The 20,282-nt window shown below is 37.6% G+C and overlaps 1 long non-coding RNA gene across 1 annotated transcript in view; it reads left to right on the top strand.

Moving 5' to 3' along the window:
- The first annotated feature begins 1,846 nt into the window (after positions 1–1,846).
- Positions 1,847–20,282, top strand: part of LOC127494002 (uncharacterized) — a 31,606-nt gene continuing 13,170 nt past the window's right edge. The window contains exon 1 of the long non-coding RNA XR_007924768.3: positions 1,847–2,031. This is a non-coding gene — a long non-coding RNA (uncharacterized LOC127494002). The remainder of the gene's footprint in view (positions 2,032–20,282) is intronic.

The raw sequence follows: 20,282 nt of genomic DNA, 5'->3' as shown, positions 1-20,282 counted from the left end.
TTATTCCTGCATAATATTGAACACATTTAACATTTGAAGTGTTTCTTTCATTTAAAACAGTTTTACAAAACTGTATTTGCAATGATACTGATACATACACAAATATTTCTTTTTTTCTTTGTTCTGTTTTTGTTTTTCTTTTTGTTTTTTTTTTTTAAATTTAGCTCCCACATATAAGGGAGACCATGTGTATTTGTCTCTCTTGGTCTGGCTTGTTTCCTTCAACATGCTGTCCTGCAGTTGAGTTCATTTTGCTGCAAATGGCAGAAGATCATTCTTTTTTATAGCTGAATAATATTCTGTTGTGTATATATACCACATTTTATTTACCCATTCATCTGATAATGGGCAACCTGGTTGATTCTAAGTTTTGGCTATTATGAACAGTGATGCTATAAACATGGTGGTCCCAGTATCTTTTTGACACATTGTGTTCAAGTCTTTTGTGTATATACCCATAGTGGGATCGCTGTATAATATGGCAAGCCTATTTCTAGTTTTTAAAGAAATCTCCACACTATTTTCCCCAGTGGCTGAACTAATTTACATTTATACCAAAATTATATAAATGTTCTCTAGTCTCTACATCCATGCCAGCCTTTGTTACTCTGTGTTTTGGATTTTGATAATTCAGACAGGAGTGAGGTGCTATAGCTCTTATATAATAATATATTTTTATTTATTCATAAAAAAGGTGTTTCATGTTAGACATAGTATGGCTTCTCATATAATGGGTAGGAACAGAATTAACTCAATATTAATGAAAATCTATGGAAAGACAACAGAGTAAATAAGCAAAAACCTCACCATCTTTTATGAGAGGACAACACAGTTTTAGCCCCACAATATATAAGGGAAATGACAATGGAAATGATAAAATGTGTGTGGTAACTATGTGCAGAGTATATTTATCCTGGAAGGAAGGTGAATAGTGTTGTGAGCCTGAACATGTTTTTAGACCTAGCAGCAGAATTTATTGAAATGAAAACCATTGTAATGGCTGGTTCTTCATAACAACGTAATATGTCCTGGCATGTAGCCCGCAGTATCAGTGGCTGCCTGATCCAGTTACTGTGAATTTTATTAAATGAAAAGTTCTAACAAATGCTTTCATCGGTCTTGCTATGGAGGAGCAAACCTCTAAAACAAAGACATTACTGTCTTAGTATTATCACTTTGGACTATTTTATCTGTATATGAAATAAGCTGTTCTTAAAATGAAATAGTTCTTTTTTTCCTTGAAAAATGTTGAATTGCGATTTGATGAGCTGAGGTTTGAAGAGAATGAAGGTCTAGGAAGCTCATGTCTAGAGACAACTACCTTGACTGCTAAAGACATGGGCTTGGGGAAGTAGAATAAGAAAATAGAACATACAACTGAAACTCCTTATTAGCGAACCTAAACGTATTTCATAAATAATGTGTGTCTATACAATATGATTATAAGTCTGTTCTCATTCAAGCAATACTTCACATAAGAAAGCAACTTTGATGCATTCATTAAATTGGGTTACCTCGCTTACATACAGTGCGTACATTAGAATGTCAAAGATATAAGAAGAAACACACATTTTCTGTGACACAGAGTGAGAACCAAGAAGCCCTGTTGACAAGAATATGAGGGTGGAAGTGAATCCAAACTCCAGAAACTTTGGGACTATGATTGAATAAGCTTTTTGGGTTTGCACTTTCTTTGTTCACTTAGTAGACAGGACTGAGAAACTAATAATTAACCTGAGAGTCTATTTATAAAATTTTAAAAACACTCTCATTCCTGGCAGCTCTGGGCTGTTTATCGCACTGCTCTCAGTTGACAAGGTCGTGAAGAATTCCTGTGTGAAGAGAAACTACAACCTCCACGTCCAAATTCCCCAGGTTGCAGTGAAAGCACCCGGGCTTGAGAAAGCGATAAAAGCCCAGCCTGCACATTTTATCTTCCCCAGATCCTCCAAAACATCTCTTTGAAGGCGCTTTCACTTAGGTGCAATTCCATTAAGGACTGCTCAATTATCTCAACAGCTTCTCTTAGGGGTAAGTGAATTTACCTCAGGGTTCTAAAAGGAAACCAGACTCTAACAAGTTGCTAATACACACTCACTCACCCCTGACCGGGTCACATATAAACTAGCTTATAAAACTTACTGGGACTCTTTGTTTCATGCATTGTTCCTCCGCTCCACTCTGAGCTGTCTACCGCACCACTCACGTGTTTCCATTCTGTAACAATGAACATCTGGGACAGCATCTTGGCCAAAATAAATAAAATTAAACAGATGATTCTGTGGGGTTATGCTAAACAAGTTTTTAAACAGGTTCAGATTTCTTTCTGAGGGAGTACAAAATGTCTCCATATGCTGGCTATTGTTTATTATTGTGTGTGAGAGAGAAATGAAAAGCTAAGGAGAGATAGAAAAATCCTAATTTTAATCTCAAAATTGCTTAGCACAGATTTATGAATTATTTAATTAAGAAATGTTCTCAGTACAAACTGGGAGACTTGCTTTCTCATTAAAAGAGTTCAATGTTCTGTCTAAAATGTTTTTATTCCTGCCACTAAGATGAAAGCCCCTACGTCTAAGTGTAGAACTTGCTGGAAGTGTTTTGGTCATCACTTTTATCAGTTTTGCTCCTGGCTGTAGTAAAATCCTGTGATTCCCTGTACAGTGCTCCTTTTCTGGCTTTGCATGCACAGAAGAAAAACATGAACGCACCACGAAAGGGCAACAGAGGATTTTTTTTTTCCATCGCATCACAGATCTGAAACAATCTAGAGAAATGTTGACTACTCTATTCTATTTAAAAGCTATTTTGTCTGATAATAATAGTTACACAACGTTTCTTCCAAAATGCATCTTTTCTTTCTTCAGCTAAAAATTGTCCTTTGTTGCTAGAGATATTTCTAATTAACAAAATGTAGTAGGAATTTTATTTTCCTATCTATTGCACAAATCTATTCTTTTTGCATCATTCATCCTAAATCGTTTTTGCTGCCTCCTACCTGTTTGTTATTTTTTTCCTTTTTCCTTCATTTACTTGATTTTATTATTTCTCCCGCCCCCCATTATACCAGATCCCTTTCTTGCTCCTGATCTATATCCTGGCTTTGTGAATTTTAATTCAATCTTTTGATCACAAGATACTATTTATTGTTGTTTTATAAATGAATATTTATTTGCTCCAATATTTTTCAAATTTAGATCAGTGGTTTTCAATAATGCTCCCCAGGGGACATTTGGCAATGTCTAGTGTCATTATTGGTTGTGATATATGGAGTTTGGGGAAGAAAGTTTATACAAGCGTCTGGTAGGTAGGACAAGAATATTGCTAAACACCTTAGAATAAACAAGACAGCCACCACAATAAGAACGCTTGGCTCGTAGTGTCAATAATGTTGATCATGAGAAATCCTGATTGACATTAGTATATATTGACAACTTTTTTGAATTTCATTTTTATTGCTTCTCTTATCCTTCATCTGAATTCACTGTCCTTCTTCCTACCCAGGAGGGTCTGCTCTTAATAAATTCTCAGTATTTATTGTTCTTTCTCCTCTCTGTCTGCCTGTCTTTCTCTGTAAGCTTATTTTTATTTTGTCCTTATTCTTGAAGTTTGTTTTGCAAAGTATGGAATTCCAAGGTGGAAGCCTTCTGGGAGTACACTCCTGCTTAGAGTTTATTTGGCTTTTGAATCTATGGATAGCATATTTCATCAGTTTTGAAAAAATTCTCAACTCTTCATATTTTTACACTATTCCATTATCTCTCCACTCTTCTTAAATACCATTTAAACACATGTCAGAATTTGTTAATAATCTACATACTTCTTAACTCCTCTTAAATATCCCATATTTTTTTGCTTCATGAGCACCATTTTGAATTACTTATTCTGATTAGGTATGGGATTACTATTTACCTCTTCAGTTCTGCTATTCAGATGTTTAATCCAACCAATGAGATGTAACTTTTGGTTAATTGATTTTTCATTTACAGAAATTCATTTTTTTCTAAATATACTATTATGCATTTTACATTTCCTATAGATTGTAAAGCTATTCTATGTACTGAAAACAGTAAAAATACCTACTTTTATTTTTTGAAGTCACTATATTTGAAACCTTTGTAGCTCTGTTTCTTGTATTTTTTTCTGTTATTTCTTCCTCATAATATTGTGTTATATTATGAACTTGGTTATATTAAGATACACTCACTTAAAAAAGAATTTGTAGAACTCTTTAAAGACTAGACGAAGTTTTCCAAACCAAGTATTTGGCTTTGGCTTGTGGGTACACTTTTTATCTGAAAATTCTTCAATTCAGATTCATAGTTTGAAAATATTAGGAATACTCAACCAAGGCTGGGAAACAAATTCACAGGTACTACTTTCTACCCTCCTTTACTTCCTATACTCACATTTTCCCTATGTGTATTTTATGGTTTGAAGATGGTTTATCCCCACCAAAACTAATGCTAAGACTTGGACCCCAACATAATAATGCTGAAATGTGGTAGGGCCTGTCAGAATTCAGGTGCTGAGTGAGCCACTGTCTTGAAGAGATTAATTCCATCTCCTGGATTGAGTTCATTCTTGCTCTTGGTATTCTGGATCGGTTGCCATAAAAATAGGTTGATATAAAGCAAGACTTCCCTTTGTGTTTTGTGCCTTCATGTGCCTCCACTTGCTATTCTGCTTCTTGCCAGGCACTGAAGGAGCAAGAAGCTTTACCAGGATTGAAGCAGGTGCATCATCAAGCTCTTGGACTCCCCAGCCTCTAGAAGCCAAAATAAAACTCTGTTCTTTATAAATTATCCCATCTCTGGAATGCTGGTGTGCAACAAAAAATGGACTAAAGCAGTAGTAACTCTTTGATGATCTAGCTTAATGATCAGAAGGTCTCAATACATTTCCCACCTTGGTGCATCCAGGCCCTTGACTTGGTACCTATCTCTCTTCAAAGCCACAAGATATGAAGTCCAAATATGCTTAGGTTGGTCAATGCCCTGGAAGAAAGTAGACTTTATACTATGTGCTGGTTACATATGTAGAATCTCATTTCCATTCAATTTTTGCACAATAGTTCTTCATTGGCTCATCTGCTTTCGAATAGTTTGAAATAGCTATTGTTTATAACCCTTTTCTCTACTGTGGAGGAGCAGCGCTTTTTTTCCTTACTATTTGTTGGATTCTTTATGTAGTGAAAAGTTAAGCTTATGGTTATAAAATCAATTTAAAGCATGCCATTGTAAAAGTGAAAAGTAAAGAAGGAGGAGGGAGGGTGGGAGCATGGATGAGAGGGTAAAGTGGAAAACATCACTATACTCTTAAATCTGTATAGATATGAAATACAGGAAATTTGTTCACCTTATATAAATAAAACATTGAAAAAGAACTATTTTAAAAACCTATTTTCTGGGGCCGACGCTGCGGCGCAGCGGGTTGAAGCGCTGGCATCCCATATGGGCACTGGTTCTAGTCACGGCTACTCCTCTTCTGATCCAGCTCTCTGCTGTGGCGTGGGAAAGCGGTGGAAGATGGCCCAAGTCCTTGGGCCCCTGTACCTGTGTGGGTGACCAGGAAGAAGCTCTTGGCTCCTGGCTTCGGATAGGCCAGCTCTGGCTGTTGCAGCCATCGAGGGAGTGAACCAGCAGATGGAAGAGTTCTCTGTCTCTATCTCTCTCTGTAATTCTGTCTTTCAAATAAATAAAATAAATCTAAAAAAAAAAAAAACCTATTTTCCTACATTGTTAATGGATTAAGTAATAAAATGAGTAAATTGTCACCCACATGAATATATTGTTATGTTGGAACAGCTAAAAATATAGTTTCTACCTAATGACAAATATTAACAATTTCAAGTGCTGTTGATGTAATAATTATAGCTATCATAGAGCTGGTGCATACCATATGACAGACATGAGTATTACCTTATTTAATCATCAAACTCTGAGAGGTGAATCATTTTGCATAAGATAAAATGGATGCACAGGAAAAATAAATGTTTAAAGTCATACACTCAGTGAGTGATGACAAGATTAGTCCTTAAGAATATAACTCTTGAGTATAGGTTCTAAACTGTAAAATTACTTAATTCCCTGGTGTTGGCATCTATATAAACAATTTGGTTAATTTAAGGGATGTTGGTTGATGTAGCAGCTAATGCCAATAACTGCTGTTACTGAAAAGCCAAAATTTTCACTCCATCCTGGAAGAGAATTTTTGTCAGAAATGGATTACCCTCTTCAAAAATCACTTTTAAAATTCCAGAGATTAATTTAATTTTATACCAATGATCAGCAAAATATATAGTGGGATGAATAAAATAGTATGAAATGAAACCTTATAATGCTAAATAAAAAGTCATTGCTAACATATATTGTTTCACGATTGATACGGAAGGATTTTTTTTAATTCTGATTTATTTGAGAATGTTCAGGACCTCAAGGAAATCTTTCCAAAGGGACTCTTATCAAGAAGAATTAAACCTTTCCATTTAGAGACCTTTTTGAATCATCAGTTCAATAAAATGACAGGAAAAAAATGTCACACATCATGGAAAAAAGAGTGATTTGTAAGAATGCTTTTTATTTATTTATAAATATGGCAATCCCTAAAGGATTAAATTGATTAAATATCATTTGCATGGGTAATAAAAATAAATTTTCTCTCTCCAAGAATTCGACATTCATCAAAAATGTTTGTGTTTTAAAGATAAGAAAATTATAAAGGAAATATATAAAATTAAATCAGATTTTCTAAACCTTTTCCAAAATCCTCAAATACCAAGTTAGTTGACTTTCTTCCTGCCATTTGGCTGGTGAGTGAACTTGGAATTGCTTTGAAACAAATTGTTGTCAATGGACTCATTAATTTTTAGAATCAGTATATAGCTTACTTTCTTTTTTGAAATATCTTAATAAGTGTGACAAAAATAAGTTAAATTAGAATCATGCTGGTTGAATTATTTGTTATACTTGAAGCCTTATGGGAGTGAATTATCCAGAAAGATACACTCTGTCACTGTTTTCTCAGCTTAAATGAACTTAAAAGTGAATTTTAATCATTAATCTACAACAATAACATGGTCTCTGAAAAATATATTTATTTTGTCTTCAGTCACTGAACTTTCCCTTTTGACTCCATGAGCTTCTAAAATGCTACAACCATTTTAAAATCAAAATATACAATGAAGTTTTTCTGGATTCACAAAATCCAACTTTGTTAAAATATTTAACAAAGGTACATTTCATTTTAGAACATAAAATGCTCAGCATCAGCATTGTGGGACAGGAGCTTAAACCAATTGTCTGCAACACTGGTATTCCATAGGCGAGTAATTCATGTCCATGCTGCTCCACTTCCAATCTAACTCCCTGTTTATGCATCTGAGAAAGCAGTGGGAGATGATAGGAGTGCTTGTTTCTCTGCCGTACACATGAGAAACCTGGATAGAGTTCCAGGTTCCTGGTTTTGGCCTGGAACTGAACCAGCCCTTGAGCCTGTTTGGTAATGAACCAGGGAATGAGAATCTCCTTTTTCTCTCCCTTTCTCTCTGTAATTCTGCCTTTCAAATAAATAAGTGAATCTTTAAAAAGGAAAAGAATATATAATGCTCAGTATTATTACTTTTAAAGGGAAAAAAGGCAAAAAGCTGATAACACTTATCAGAAAGACCAACAAACTTATTTATTACTATAAAGAGAATAGATTTCAGGTATTTAATATATAAAATTGTAAGCATATAATAATACTTCCCACCCTCCCTTGCTCTCTCCCTCCTCCTTTCTTTCTTTCCCTTTTTTCTTTTAATTTTTACAAAAAAAAAACATACTTCCAATTCAATTTATAATCATAGGCTTAATCCTCTACTAAATAAAGAATTTAATAAGTAGTAAGTAGAAAGAACACTATTCCATAGGAGTGTAGACAAGTGGTAAAGCAATAATCAAATCTCAAGATGTCAATTTCACTCACAAACATTATATATGTCTTTTGTACTCTAGATGCTAGCAACCACAAATCAGAGAATACATGGTATTTGTCTTTGTGGATCTGTCTTATTTCATTAAGCATAATGGTCTCTAGTTACATCCATTTTGTTGCAAAAGATAGGATTTTTTTTTATTTTTTATGAGTATGAAAAGTTACCAGAGTAGCTAGCATTGTGGTCTAAAAGGTTAAGCCACTGCCTGTGAGGCTAGCATCCCATATGGTTGCCAATTCAAGCCCTGGTTTCTTCACTTCTGATCTAGCTCCCTGCTAATGAGCTTGGAAAATCAATGGAAAATGATCCAACTCTTGGGTCCCTGCACCACACTGGAGACCCAAATGAAGGTTCTGCCTCCTGGCATTGGTTTGGCCCAGCCTGAGCCATTTCAGCCTTTTGGGGAGTGAACCATCAGATGGAAGATATCTCTCTCTCTCTCTCTCTCTCTCTCTCTCTGTGTGTGTGTGTGTGTGTGTGTGTGTGTCTTTCCTTCTTTCTTCTGTAATTCTGCTTTTCAAATTAATACATATTTAAAATAGAAGAATAGAAGTTACTTAACAATTTAGGTTCATTTATAGTCAAACCGTATTTTTTGGAACAATTAGGTAACTTTTATATGACATTAATCAAAATGACATCACTGTAGTTTACGATATTCATGACGTTAAACTAAAAAATTAAGAACTTGGTATGAAGCTACTAATATGTGACAATGTATTCTTTTATTTTTGGTTTCCTTCATATTTCTGTTAGAAAGATATCAAAATAGAGCCAGGAATCTCCAATTTACTACCCATGGAGACTGCAGGTTTCTAAGAGAGATATAGAGAGACGTCAAGTAAAATCATGTAGCTTATACTCACAGTGTTTGGTTCTGAAATTCCATTTCAGAAGTGGAGAGTTGTACCCCACACAAGTGTGAGCCTCCTGCACTCTTTCTTGCTCATCTGGAGAGATGGTTGATTATGACTCTCTTTCTTTATATCTACAACCTCCTATTTACTGAATATGATATAAAGGGATTCAGAAACACGAATATTAGGAGGATATCACACACAGCGCTGTAAGACATATTCCTTCACTTCAACCAAAGTAGCTCGTTCAAACTCCTCCCTACTAGCTTCATTTTTGTTCCATCATCTTCCTCCTAAAAGTCAATGGAGATTCTTCATTACCCACAGAAACATCACTATCCACATCTTTCCCAGCCCACTTTTTTTGTCTGCCTTATCAAAAGTGTTGCATCTATAGCAGGCAAGCAACACATGCTTATGGCACTGCATAAGGAAAAACGAATGAAGATGAATAGTGACTGAAATAATATGCTTTCTGAACCCTTCCCTTCAAAAGATAAAGAAATTAAGAGCAGCATTTTTTATGAAAGATAAAAATACAGGTGAAATTTTTCTTCTAAACTTTGTTGAGTATGAGGTGCCAAAGAGACAGAAAAAGATTCCACTGGACATTCAGAACGTAATCCAAGAAGAATAGGAATAAGAACTTTTGATTTTGGAAAGAATGCTCAATTGCTTTCATTCAGAATGCCAATAATGAACAGAATGCTGGCCTTCCTCATTATTTCATAAGAGTAATTGCAAAAACCTGGCTGAGAAGGAGGCCCTTATAAATGGTTGTTTGAACTCCACTTTTCTCTATTTTCTTTCAATAGTCTAAGCCCTTACTTAGACCATGGAGCACCTACATTTGAGAAAGTCTTCCTCATATTTATCAAAAAGACTCATTAGCCTTTTTGTTTAGGTGAAGTCTAAGTCCTCTACTTTATCAGGAGTTTCTGTAAAGTATGCTCTGATTAGGAAACTGACCTTGTACTGTGGTGCTCAGAGCAAGGCCCTAATACAACTGGACATATTGCCTTTTAATTTCAATCATCAGGAAGCTATCCAGCCTGGCCAAACCTGCTCTTACCTGACAAGATAGGCACTAATGAAAAAATACAGGATTGGAGTAATGTTGAAGCTCTTTATGAAATTATCAGAAAAGGGAAACATTGAAAAAGGAAATGCAGGATAAACTTTCAGAAATTTCATTCTAAGGTAAGGACCAGGGGAAAATATGGAAGGAAGACAGCATGGATAGTAAGCTATAGCAAATATGGACACATCTGTAGAAGTGGTTTAAGAAAAACATCAATGTAAAGCCCATATTGAAAATGCAAGAAGGGAGTGTTCGCACTTTAAGGTCAGTCAGCACGTGTCCTTCTCCAGCTACATTTGGAATCCACTGTGGTGCAGATGTAGGAGTCATGGGAATGGAGACCAAATACAGTGTCACCTTTATTAACATTAATGCTTAGAGGAGCAACAGGTATAAATCTAAGAGATCCAACCACATGCCTCACAAACACATGCCCCACACTGAAGAGCAAACTACACCAGACACTGCATCTCATGAACACGTTAGTATTGTTCCAGGTGCTCTTACCAATTAAGTACCTCCTAATATCTCAGGTAGCTCTCAACCCTTCTGAGGGAGTGAGGGGCAAGGAGTGTGGGAAGAGGCCACATGAAAACAGGAAGAAGTACAACTTAGTGTCCCAAAGGGAGAAAGGGCAAGATGAGAGAGACACAGGGGTTAATTAATTTTGTTTATAATTCTAAAATAGTCCTCTCCTGGGGATGATGTTATGGCCTTTGTTGCAGTTTTGTTCTCACTTGCTAGAGAAGTTTTTCATTTTTTCAGAGTTCATCATTTGGTCTGATGAATGAATAATTGGCTCTAATTGTTAGGTATTACTGAAAATGAATTCATTGTCCAAAAATGGTGAATTTGTGTCTTACACAGTGTACTTCAAAAAGCCTGTTGAACATGGTGGTGGGAATGGGAGAGGGAAGAGATGTATAATTTGGGACATGCTCAGGCTGACTTGCCCCAAGTGGTGGAGTTGGAAGCATACCAGGGGATTCCAATTCAATCCCATCGAGGTGGCATGTACCAATGCCATCTCACTGTTCCAGGTGATCAGTTTCAGTTCACAGTTGGTCATGGTGAAGGGACTGGGAGTCAAAGGGAGCACATAGACAAGTCTAGTACCTGCTAACGCTAACTGATGGAGTAAATAAAGGGGAGAGTGATCCAACATGGGAAGTGAGATACTCAGCAGACTCATAGAATGGCAGATGTCCTAAATAGCACTCTGGCCTCAGAATCAACCCTAAAGGCATTCGGAGCTGGCTGAAGAGCTCATGAGAGTATTTCAGGCATGGAAAGCCAAGACACTCTGGCAAAAGATCTCCACGAGTGAGATCCCAGTGGAAAGAACAGGTCATCAAAGAAGGAGGTACCTTTCTCTGAAGGGAGGAGAGAACCTCCACTTTGACTATGACCTTGTCTAAACAAGATAAGAGTCGGAGAACTCAGAGGGCTTCCATAGCCTTGGAAACTCATGACTGGAGCATAGGGAGATTACTGATGCCATAGACAGGAGTGTCAATTGGTAAAGTCAACAACAGGAGTCACTGTGCACTTACTCCTCATGTAGGATCTCTATCCTTAATGTGCTGTGCATTGAGATTTAATGCTATAACGAGTACTCAAACAATATATTTCACTTTGTGCTTCTATGGGGGTGCAAACTGTTGAAATCCTTACTTAATGCATACTAAACTGATCCTCTGTAAAAAAAAAAAAAAAGAAATTATCAATTCCCAACTTGACTCTCACTGGGATTAAACATGACAATAGGTCTGCTCTGATTTCATCATCATTTAAAAAAAATCATCTATTATTTTTCACTTTATGTTTCTGTGTGGGAGCAAACTGTTGAAATCCATACTTAATGTATACTAAGCTGATCTTCTGTATATTAAGATAATCGAAAATGAATCTTGATGTGAATGGAAGGGGAGAGGGAGTGGGAAAGGGGAGGGTTGTGTGTGGGAGGGACGGTATGAGGGGGAAGACATTGTAATCCATAAGTCGTACTTTGGAAAATTATATGCATTAAATAAAAGTTTAAAAAAAAAAAAAGCTTGTGGGAAGTGGAATTAAAAGATAAGTTTATTTTGGAGCAAATGATTTTGAAATTCATGCATAGCTGTTAATAGGCAATTCATGAAGTTTTTTGAAAACTCATCATATGCATGAACTTCATATTTGTGCCAAAATATTATCTTTTAATCCCGTTCTCTGTACATTTATAAGTACATTAATATTATGTAGATAAAAAACTGAAATCCCTAATAAAGTTAACATCAGTATACATGAATTTTTCTTACCTAAGGTTTGTTTTAAGTTCTTTTTTTTATTTAATAAATGTGAATTTACAAAGTGCAACTTTTGTATTGTTGTGGCTCCCCCCACCCAACATCCCTCCCTCCCGTGGCCCTCCCCTCTCCCACTCCCTCTCCCATCCCGCCCTTCATCGAGTTTCATTTTCAATCACCTTCATATACAGAAGATCAACTTAGCATACACTAAGCAAGTATTTCAACAGGCTGCACTCACACAACTGCACAAGGTATAGGGCATTGTTCGACTAGTAGTGTTGTTTTTAAGTTTCATAGTAAAACACATTAAGGATAGAGATCCTACGTGGGGAGCCTGTACTCAGTGACTCCCGTTGTTGATTTAACAATTGGCACTCTTATTTATGACATCAACAATCACCCGAGACTCTTGCTATGAGCTGTCTAGGATATGGAAGCCCCTTGAGTTCACCAACTGTGAACTTGTTTAGTCAAGGCCGTATCACAGTGGAGATTCCTTCCTCCCTTCAGAGAAAGGCGCCTCCCTCCTTGATGGCCTGTTCCTTCTGCTGGGGTCTGGTTCACCAGGATCTTTCATTTAGATTGTTTTTTGCCACCGTGTCATGGCTTCCCATGCCTGTGAGACTCTCATGGACTTTTTAGTCAGATCCGAATGTCCCAAGGGTTGATTCTGAGGCAGGAGTGCTGTTTTGGGCATTTGCCATTCTATGAGTCTGCTGTGTGTCCTGCTTCCCCCGCAGAATCATACTCTCCCTTTTAATTCTATCCTTCATTGTTTGCTTACACTGGTCTTGTTTGTGAAGTCTCTTTGACACTTACCCTATCTTTTTGATTGGTTGTGTATTTATACTCATCACTTTACCAAGTGCACTGGCATTGGTACCTGCCTCCTTGGTAAGACTGAGCTGAAATCCCCTGGCACATTTCTAGTTCCACCATTGGAGATAAGTCCGAGTGAGCATGTGCAGACCTATATATCTCCTCCCTTTCTTATTCCCACTCCTATGTTTAAGAGAGATCACTTTTCTGTTAATTTTAAACACCTAAAAATGATTGTGCATTGATTACAGAGTTCAACCAGTGGTCTTATGTAGAACAAACAGAACAACAACAACAACAACAACAAAAATACTAAAAGGAACAAAATAGTAAGTTGTTCCTCAACAGTCTAGATAAGGGCCGATCATATCATTGTCTTTCATAGTGTCCATTTCACTTCAATGGGTATCATTTTAGATGCTCGTTTAGTTGCCATCGATCAGGGAGAACATATGATATTTGTCCCTTTTGGACTGGCTTATTTCACTCAGCATGATGTTTTCCAGCTTCTTCCATTTTGTTGTAAATGCCCGGATTTCATTGTTTTTTACTGCTGTATAGTGTTCCATAGAGTACATATCCCATAGTTTCTTTATCCAGACATCCGTTGATGGACATTTAGGTTGATTCCATGTCCTAGCTATTGTGAATTGAGCTGCAACAAATATTGAGGTGCAAATGGCTCTTTTTTTTCTCCCCTTTAATTCCATTTGGGTATATTCCAAGGAGTGGGATGGCTGGGTCCTGTGGTAGTGCTATATTCATGTTTCTGAGGACTCTCCAAACTGTCTTCCATAGTGATTTTACCAGTTTGCATTCCCACCAAAAGTCTACCTAAGGTTTGTTAATGGTCTTTGATAGAAGCAATGGTTTATCAATACAACAAATGATAAAATCTAGAAGCTGATAACCAGTAAGACAAAAAGAGGGGCATAGAACATGCTTAAGTGGCTATTGTTTTGAACAAACTCCATATAATTTCTAAGGTATTTGGAAATAAATAGCAATGTCAGAAAGACATTATATCTCAAGTGTAAAAGAAACATCAGACTAGGAAATCGACAGTAGCATTGATCAGTAAGCAACACAAGTTTTCAAGCCAGATAATTTTTATACATATTTACATATGATATGGAGTTCTGCTGCTTATCTATAAGATTTTACACACTAGGCACTCACAAAGCTAATAAACCAAAGCCACCTAGTAATGCAAACTGTCTTTCTGCATGATATAAGACTGGTCTTTTTTGATGGTTATAGTTGATGACATTTTCATTGCATAATAAATAAGAATTAGAAACAGAAAGTCTTCCAGATAGCTTTAAAACAGACCTTACTTCTTTCTTAATTTTTGAATTTGGATTGTATATCAAATGAGTGAACAAATAGCAGATGCTTGGAGAAGTGGAGTTCCAGATTTCAAACCAGGAATACAAAACAAGCTGCTATTTCTGAAATTATTAATTCTGAGGTTGTTCTTATTCTCTCTAGAACTGCAGTTCACACTCATGGTGGCTTATTGATCATATATAAAAAAACAAATGGACTTAAATAATCAACAATTTGAGTATTTCAGAATGATAGCTCCACCATTGAAAATGCTACCACCAAACTGGATTAAAGGGGAAAAATTGAAAGTATTGATGCAGTGGTCAGTAGAATTTTCAGTATTTAATCATATTTTATTCATGTACATAGTTCAATCTTCCCAGAGATATTACCATCAATTAATATTTCAATGGTTAAAATATTTCCAGGTGTCAAAACTTGTATCACTTTTTTTTTTTTCAAAGATTTATCTATCCATTTGAAATGCAGAGATACAGAGAGAGACAGAGACAGATAGGCACAATGACGGGTTGGTGCAGGTCAAAGCAAGGATCCTGGAGCTCCATCTAGGGCTGGCAGGGGCCCAAGAACTTAGTTGATCCTCAGCTGCTTTTCCAGTTACATCAGCAGGGAGCTGGATCAGAAGCAGAGTAGCTGGTATTCAAACCCATATTATGACATGGGAGGATGGCGTTGCAGGTGACAGCGTAACTAACTGCACCATAATACATGCTTATTTACCAGCTTTTGTGCAATCACCATATTATTAGACTTGTAATAACAACTTTTAATAATGTTAAAACCTTTTTCATAAAAATCTTAATAAAATACTAAATTAATAAAAACTCAGTGTGTCTTCAGTTTCTTTTTTTTTTTTTTTTTTTTTTTTTTTGGCAGGCAGAGTGGACAGTGAGAGACAGAGAGAAAGGTCTTCCTTTGCCATTGGTTCACCCTCCAATGGCCACCTCGACCAGCATGCTGCAGCCGGCCCACCACGCTGATCCAAAGCCAGGAGCCAGGTGCTTCTCCTGGTCTCTCATGTGGGTGCAGGGCCCAAGCAGAGAGCTGGCCTGGAAGAGGGGCAACCGGGACAGAATCCGTGCCCCAACCGGGGCTAGAACCTGGTGTGCCAGCGCCGTAAGGCGGAGGATTACCTTATTGAGCCATGGCACATTGACACTCAACCTGATTTCTCATTAATCTCATTGGTTTGATTTCCTTTAGAAGCTTGAGCTTACATATATTTTCACCAGAGATAAAGAAGCAAAATAGCTTATATGTAATTATATTTAAGTAACTTTTTTTATTAGCTTAAGACTTTGCTGTGGCTTCATACTATAATGACGTCACCACACAGTGTTCCTTTTCAACTATCATTAAATTAAAACTGACTATCTTTGTGATGTTTGAGGGCATGTGCTGTCAGGGCAGGCAAATCTGAGTGTTCAGCGTGCTGCACTGCACTGCCAGTGAATTACCTGAATTTTTCAGCGATCACCTGTGACACTCACATATGTGTTTTTGGAATGAAAAAACCTAAGTTTTTAAGTGACCAGCACAGCACCCAGAACATTTTGGCATTACCAGCACAGAACTTGGAGAAAATCAGCTGTTGTCATGATGATCTGGGAGCCACCTCCCATCACAGCTTTCTCTAATCGCAGTATGTATCACACCCCTAATTTAGTAATGCCAACCAGAATATTTACATCCAACTTCAGTTACTTCACATTTAGTGATATCACCACACTTTGATAGTTTTCTCATGCGCTTCCTGATGAAAGACTAGATCCGAGGAAACCTGCATGCAAAGAAAAGTCTTAAAATTTATGTGAAGAGAGGCATGTCAAGGTGGGTATATCATTGATCTCCACTGGAGACATATCAACAGAATACACCTGTGTTTATATAATCATAAATATTAGCATATGTATACATGTGTATTTATACACAAAGAGATACAGAGAGAGATTGTAAGACTTCCAGAGTTTGGTTTATTTTACAGAACTGGCTCACAGGGTGGTAGGGAGTGACAAGTATGGAATCTGTAGAGCATGCAGGGGATGGAAATTTATTAAGAGTTGATTCTGCAACCCTGAGAATCCTGCAATACACAGGAGAAGGCTGGCAAAGCAGGGAAGATTTCTGCCCAGCAATTGTTAAGAGAGTTCCTTCTTTGGTAACCTTTGTATGAGGCTCTACATTAGGGATATCTGCTTCACTCAAAGTCTACTAACTTAAGTGTTAATCGTATCAAAAAATATCTTCTCAGCAACATCTAGACTGACACAACTGGACACCACACTTCAGTTCAAGTTGAAATGTGAAATTAGCCATGACAATAGTTTCTCAGAAAGGGACATAAACACTCAATAAATGATTTACAATAAAGATCCAAAACTTACAATGTTAACATCACTCTAACAAACACATTCCAGATATTAACACAAGACTTGAATTTTGTTCCTGTTATTAAAAACACAGCTTGCATTATGACTCTAGTATTTTTAAACAGCTCTGTCACTAACGTTAGTAAAATGGTGCAATCTTATCTATGGTGCAATCTACACCCTGACACCATCCTGGGCTCTAGCCCCTGTCACCATTGCTGGAAGCCAGGCAGCCACCTGGCCCAACCACCAGTGTCAAGCTCTACCCCCATCCTAATGGGATTTGCTGCTCCCACTACCTTACCTCTGCAAAGCTATCTAAGACCTATTCTCCCAGTATTGGCTGTTGCTCTCTCTCTGCACAGGGAGGCAGCCTGTCAGGTTTCCCCCACTGAACAATGAACAGTTTCCCTTACTCAGGTGTCTGGCGTGTTTTGTGGTGTCCTTTCCTTTCAACTAAGGCATTAAAAAAAGTGCTTTTCATTTACTAGAAATGCCTACTATTCAGTAAATTTCAAACTTTCTCTTGAAATTAGGAAAAAAAGTTGATATTTAATTATAGGAAAACCAAAATTATGCATTTAAGTCAGGGACAGAAAAAATTTTATAGAGAAGCCTCCCTCAAAATCCACAGATCTTCATTTTAATATACTTCCAAGCTTTTAGAAACAGCAAAAAGGAGTTAGGCTGATTTCAAATACATTACTTATCATCTTGAAAAGATATATTCATGCCCAATTCTTCACCAACAGTGTTGATGAGACTGCAACTGCCTGCTCTAATTATTTAAGTTAAGCGTATATTTTATAGACATGAAGTCATTTAGGTCATAAGGAAATAATTATATGAATGTTTGAACTTTTAAAAATTTAGCTATTTTTGACTTGAAGAAATTGATGATTTTTTAATCAACCAGTAAAAATTGAATATACAGACATTACAGACCCTTATTTTTTAAAACACAGAACAAATCAAAACAGTCCTTTTGAAAACAAATTTTATGAACCCTAGTAGATATGTAGATCATTTCCTATATCATTGTTAGCCCAGCTACAACCCAACAATCTTCACCATCTAGGGTAAGTGACTCAAGTCATATTTGCACATTATATTGACTACTAGGTGAGTTTTGCAAATAGAATTATTTAAAAAGTTTATCTACCAAAGTTTAAAACAACATAGTTTCACAAACTACTTAATAATCAACATGGTTTAGTATTGACTTGGACCCTTTGCATGATATTGATCTACATTTAAATTCACATTTTCCAGGTATCAACTATGTAGGGCTAAATAACTTCTTCTCATCTCTTAGATTAATTGCAGGTTATAACAGTATTTATTTATTTATTTTTAAGGGTTTAAAAGCAAAATTTGTTACAGTCAGAGACCTCAAGCCAGAGTGACATGGAGAGAATCTCCAAGGGAAGCAACACCCAAGGAGGCTAGTGGTAGTGCTGTTTCATGGCTGTAGAAAATGAATCTAACAAGCAGATTAAGCTCACAAGGTATAAAACAAAGGATAGGGGCCAGTGCTGGGGCGCAGTGGATTAATGCCCTGGCTTGAAGCACCAGTGTCCCATATGGGCACCAGTTGGAGACCTGGCTGCTCCTCTTCCGATCCGGCTCTCTGCTATGGGCCTGGAAAAGCAGTAGATGGCCCAAGTCCACCCACATGGGAGACCCGGAAGAGGCTCCTGGATCCTGGCTTCTAATCAGTGCAGCTGTGGCTGTTGCAGCCAATTGGGGAGTGAACCATCAGATGGAAGACCTCTCTCTCTCTTTCTGCCTCTCCTTCTCTCTCTGTGTAACTCTGACTTTTGATATTGGGAGTGAACCCCTAAAATATATATGAAAATGCGGCCCTTTAAAGTTCCCCAGAAGTCCCATCTGGGTGCTACCAGAATTTGGGGTGCCATATGATATCACCACATGGTTATTAATAAATCCCCAATATTAATAAGCCCGAGAGGGTTCTTGCCTAATATCTAGAGAAGAATTCTAAATAGCAGCATAAATAAATGAGGCAGCATGGTACATTTTAGGCTTTTATTTAGTGAGAGAAATAGTAGGAGAGTGAAAGCTTTATCTAAGAGAGAGAGGTAAATCTGGGTTCATACCGAGCACCAGGAACCAGCCACATGGAGCAGCATCCAGGCCAAGAAGCCTAGGGTGGGTGGCCCAAAGGAGGCGCAGGGCTAAAGCCAGCCCCCTCCTGACAAGAGGCCAGGAAACAGAAGCCAGGGGCAGGACACACCCTCTGTGTCCCAGGCTGTTAACCCGCTTCCAAAGGGGAGTGGTTAATTAACCTGATTGGCTGGTGGGCACCCAGGTGTGGCCAAGTAGGGGCATGAGGTCACACAGGGGCGTGGTAAAGGTATCAGGTAGGGCATGAGTTCACACAGGGCTGTGGCTATGGCGTGGTCTTCCAGCTCACAAACCTAATTGATTTTAACCTGTATGCCTGCCTACTTCAACTTTCAAGTAAATAAATAAATCTTTAAAAAATACATAAAACAAAGGACAGAGTCATTATTAGAGGACCTAAGAAAGGTGCTATCTAAAATACTAGCAAGTTTTCCCATTGAGAGGCAAATAGAAAGTGACAGAAGAGGCTTGATAATGATCAGGTGGGCTTTAAGGCCTGGCCAGGTTTATATGAGGTCGAGATCCATCTCTTCACATGGGGTACAGGAAGAGACACAAGGGAGGTATGAACCTTCTTAGAGAAGGCACCCTGTTAACTTTTATTACCTAGCTGGCCTGGGAAGAGAGCAGTATTTATTTTATATGTTACACTTATCCTGAATTAAATTGGATTTTAAAAAATACCAATTATTAGTAAAATGATACTATCTCCCTAAGCCCAGCCTGGCTTCCTTGAAGTCACATGACCAAATGGCTCAATCATAAGCATCAGCTCCACCCCCACCCTTATCTCAGAACCAGCCCTTGTCCGTGTCTACTCCCCATGCCTTATCTATGATCCTCTCCAACACCCTCGTCTAGAGCAGCAAAGGCACATTTGGGATTGGGCCATCTCCATGCCATCACTCTTTGCCCCTCCCCTTCCTGATCCAATTTTATCTTGAATAGCAAGAGAGTGGCAATTCCATCCTTTTGAACTCACAGTTTACTATAAACAAGTCACCTATCCCACCTTCTTTTTTTTTTTTTTTAAAGATTTATTTTATTTACTGGAAAGACAGAATTACAGAGAGAGGCAGAGACAGAGAGAGAGGTCTTCTATCTGCTGGTTCACTCTCCAGATGGCCAAAAGGCTGGAACTGCACCTATCCAAAGCCAGGAGCCAGGAGCTTATTCGGGGTCTCTCACATGGGTGCAGGGGCCCAAGGACTTGAGCCATCTTCTACTGCTTTCCCAGGCCATAGCAGAGAGCTGGATTGGAAGAGGATCAGCCAGGACTTGAACCAGCGCCCATATAGGATGCCAGCATTTCAGGCCAGAGCATTAACTGGCTGCACCACAGCGCCGGCCCCAGCAGCCTTCTGAAAATCAAGTCTTTTGATGGTTTTT

The sequence above is a fragment of the Oryctolagus cuniculus genome, chromosome 4 (assembly GCF_051225735.1).
Source record: "Oryctolagus cuniculus isolate XC-2025 breed Fujian yellow rabbit chromosome 4, ASM5122573v1, whole genome shotgun sequence".
Taxonomy (NCBI): domain Eukaryota; kingdom Metazoa; phylum Chordata; class Mammalia; order Lagomorpha; family Leporidae; genus Oryctolagus; species Oryctolagus cuniculus.
The sequence above is the reverse complement of the archived record's forward strand: the minus strand, read 5'-3'. Positions and strand labels throughout refer to the sequence as shown.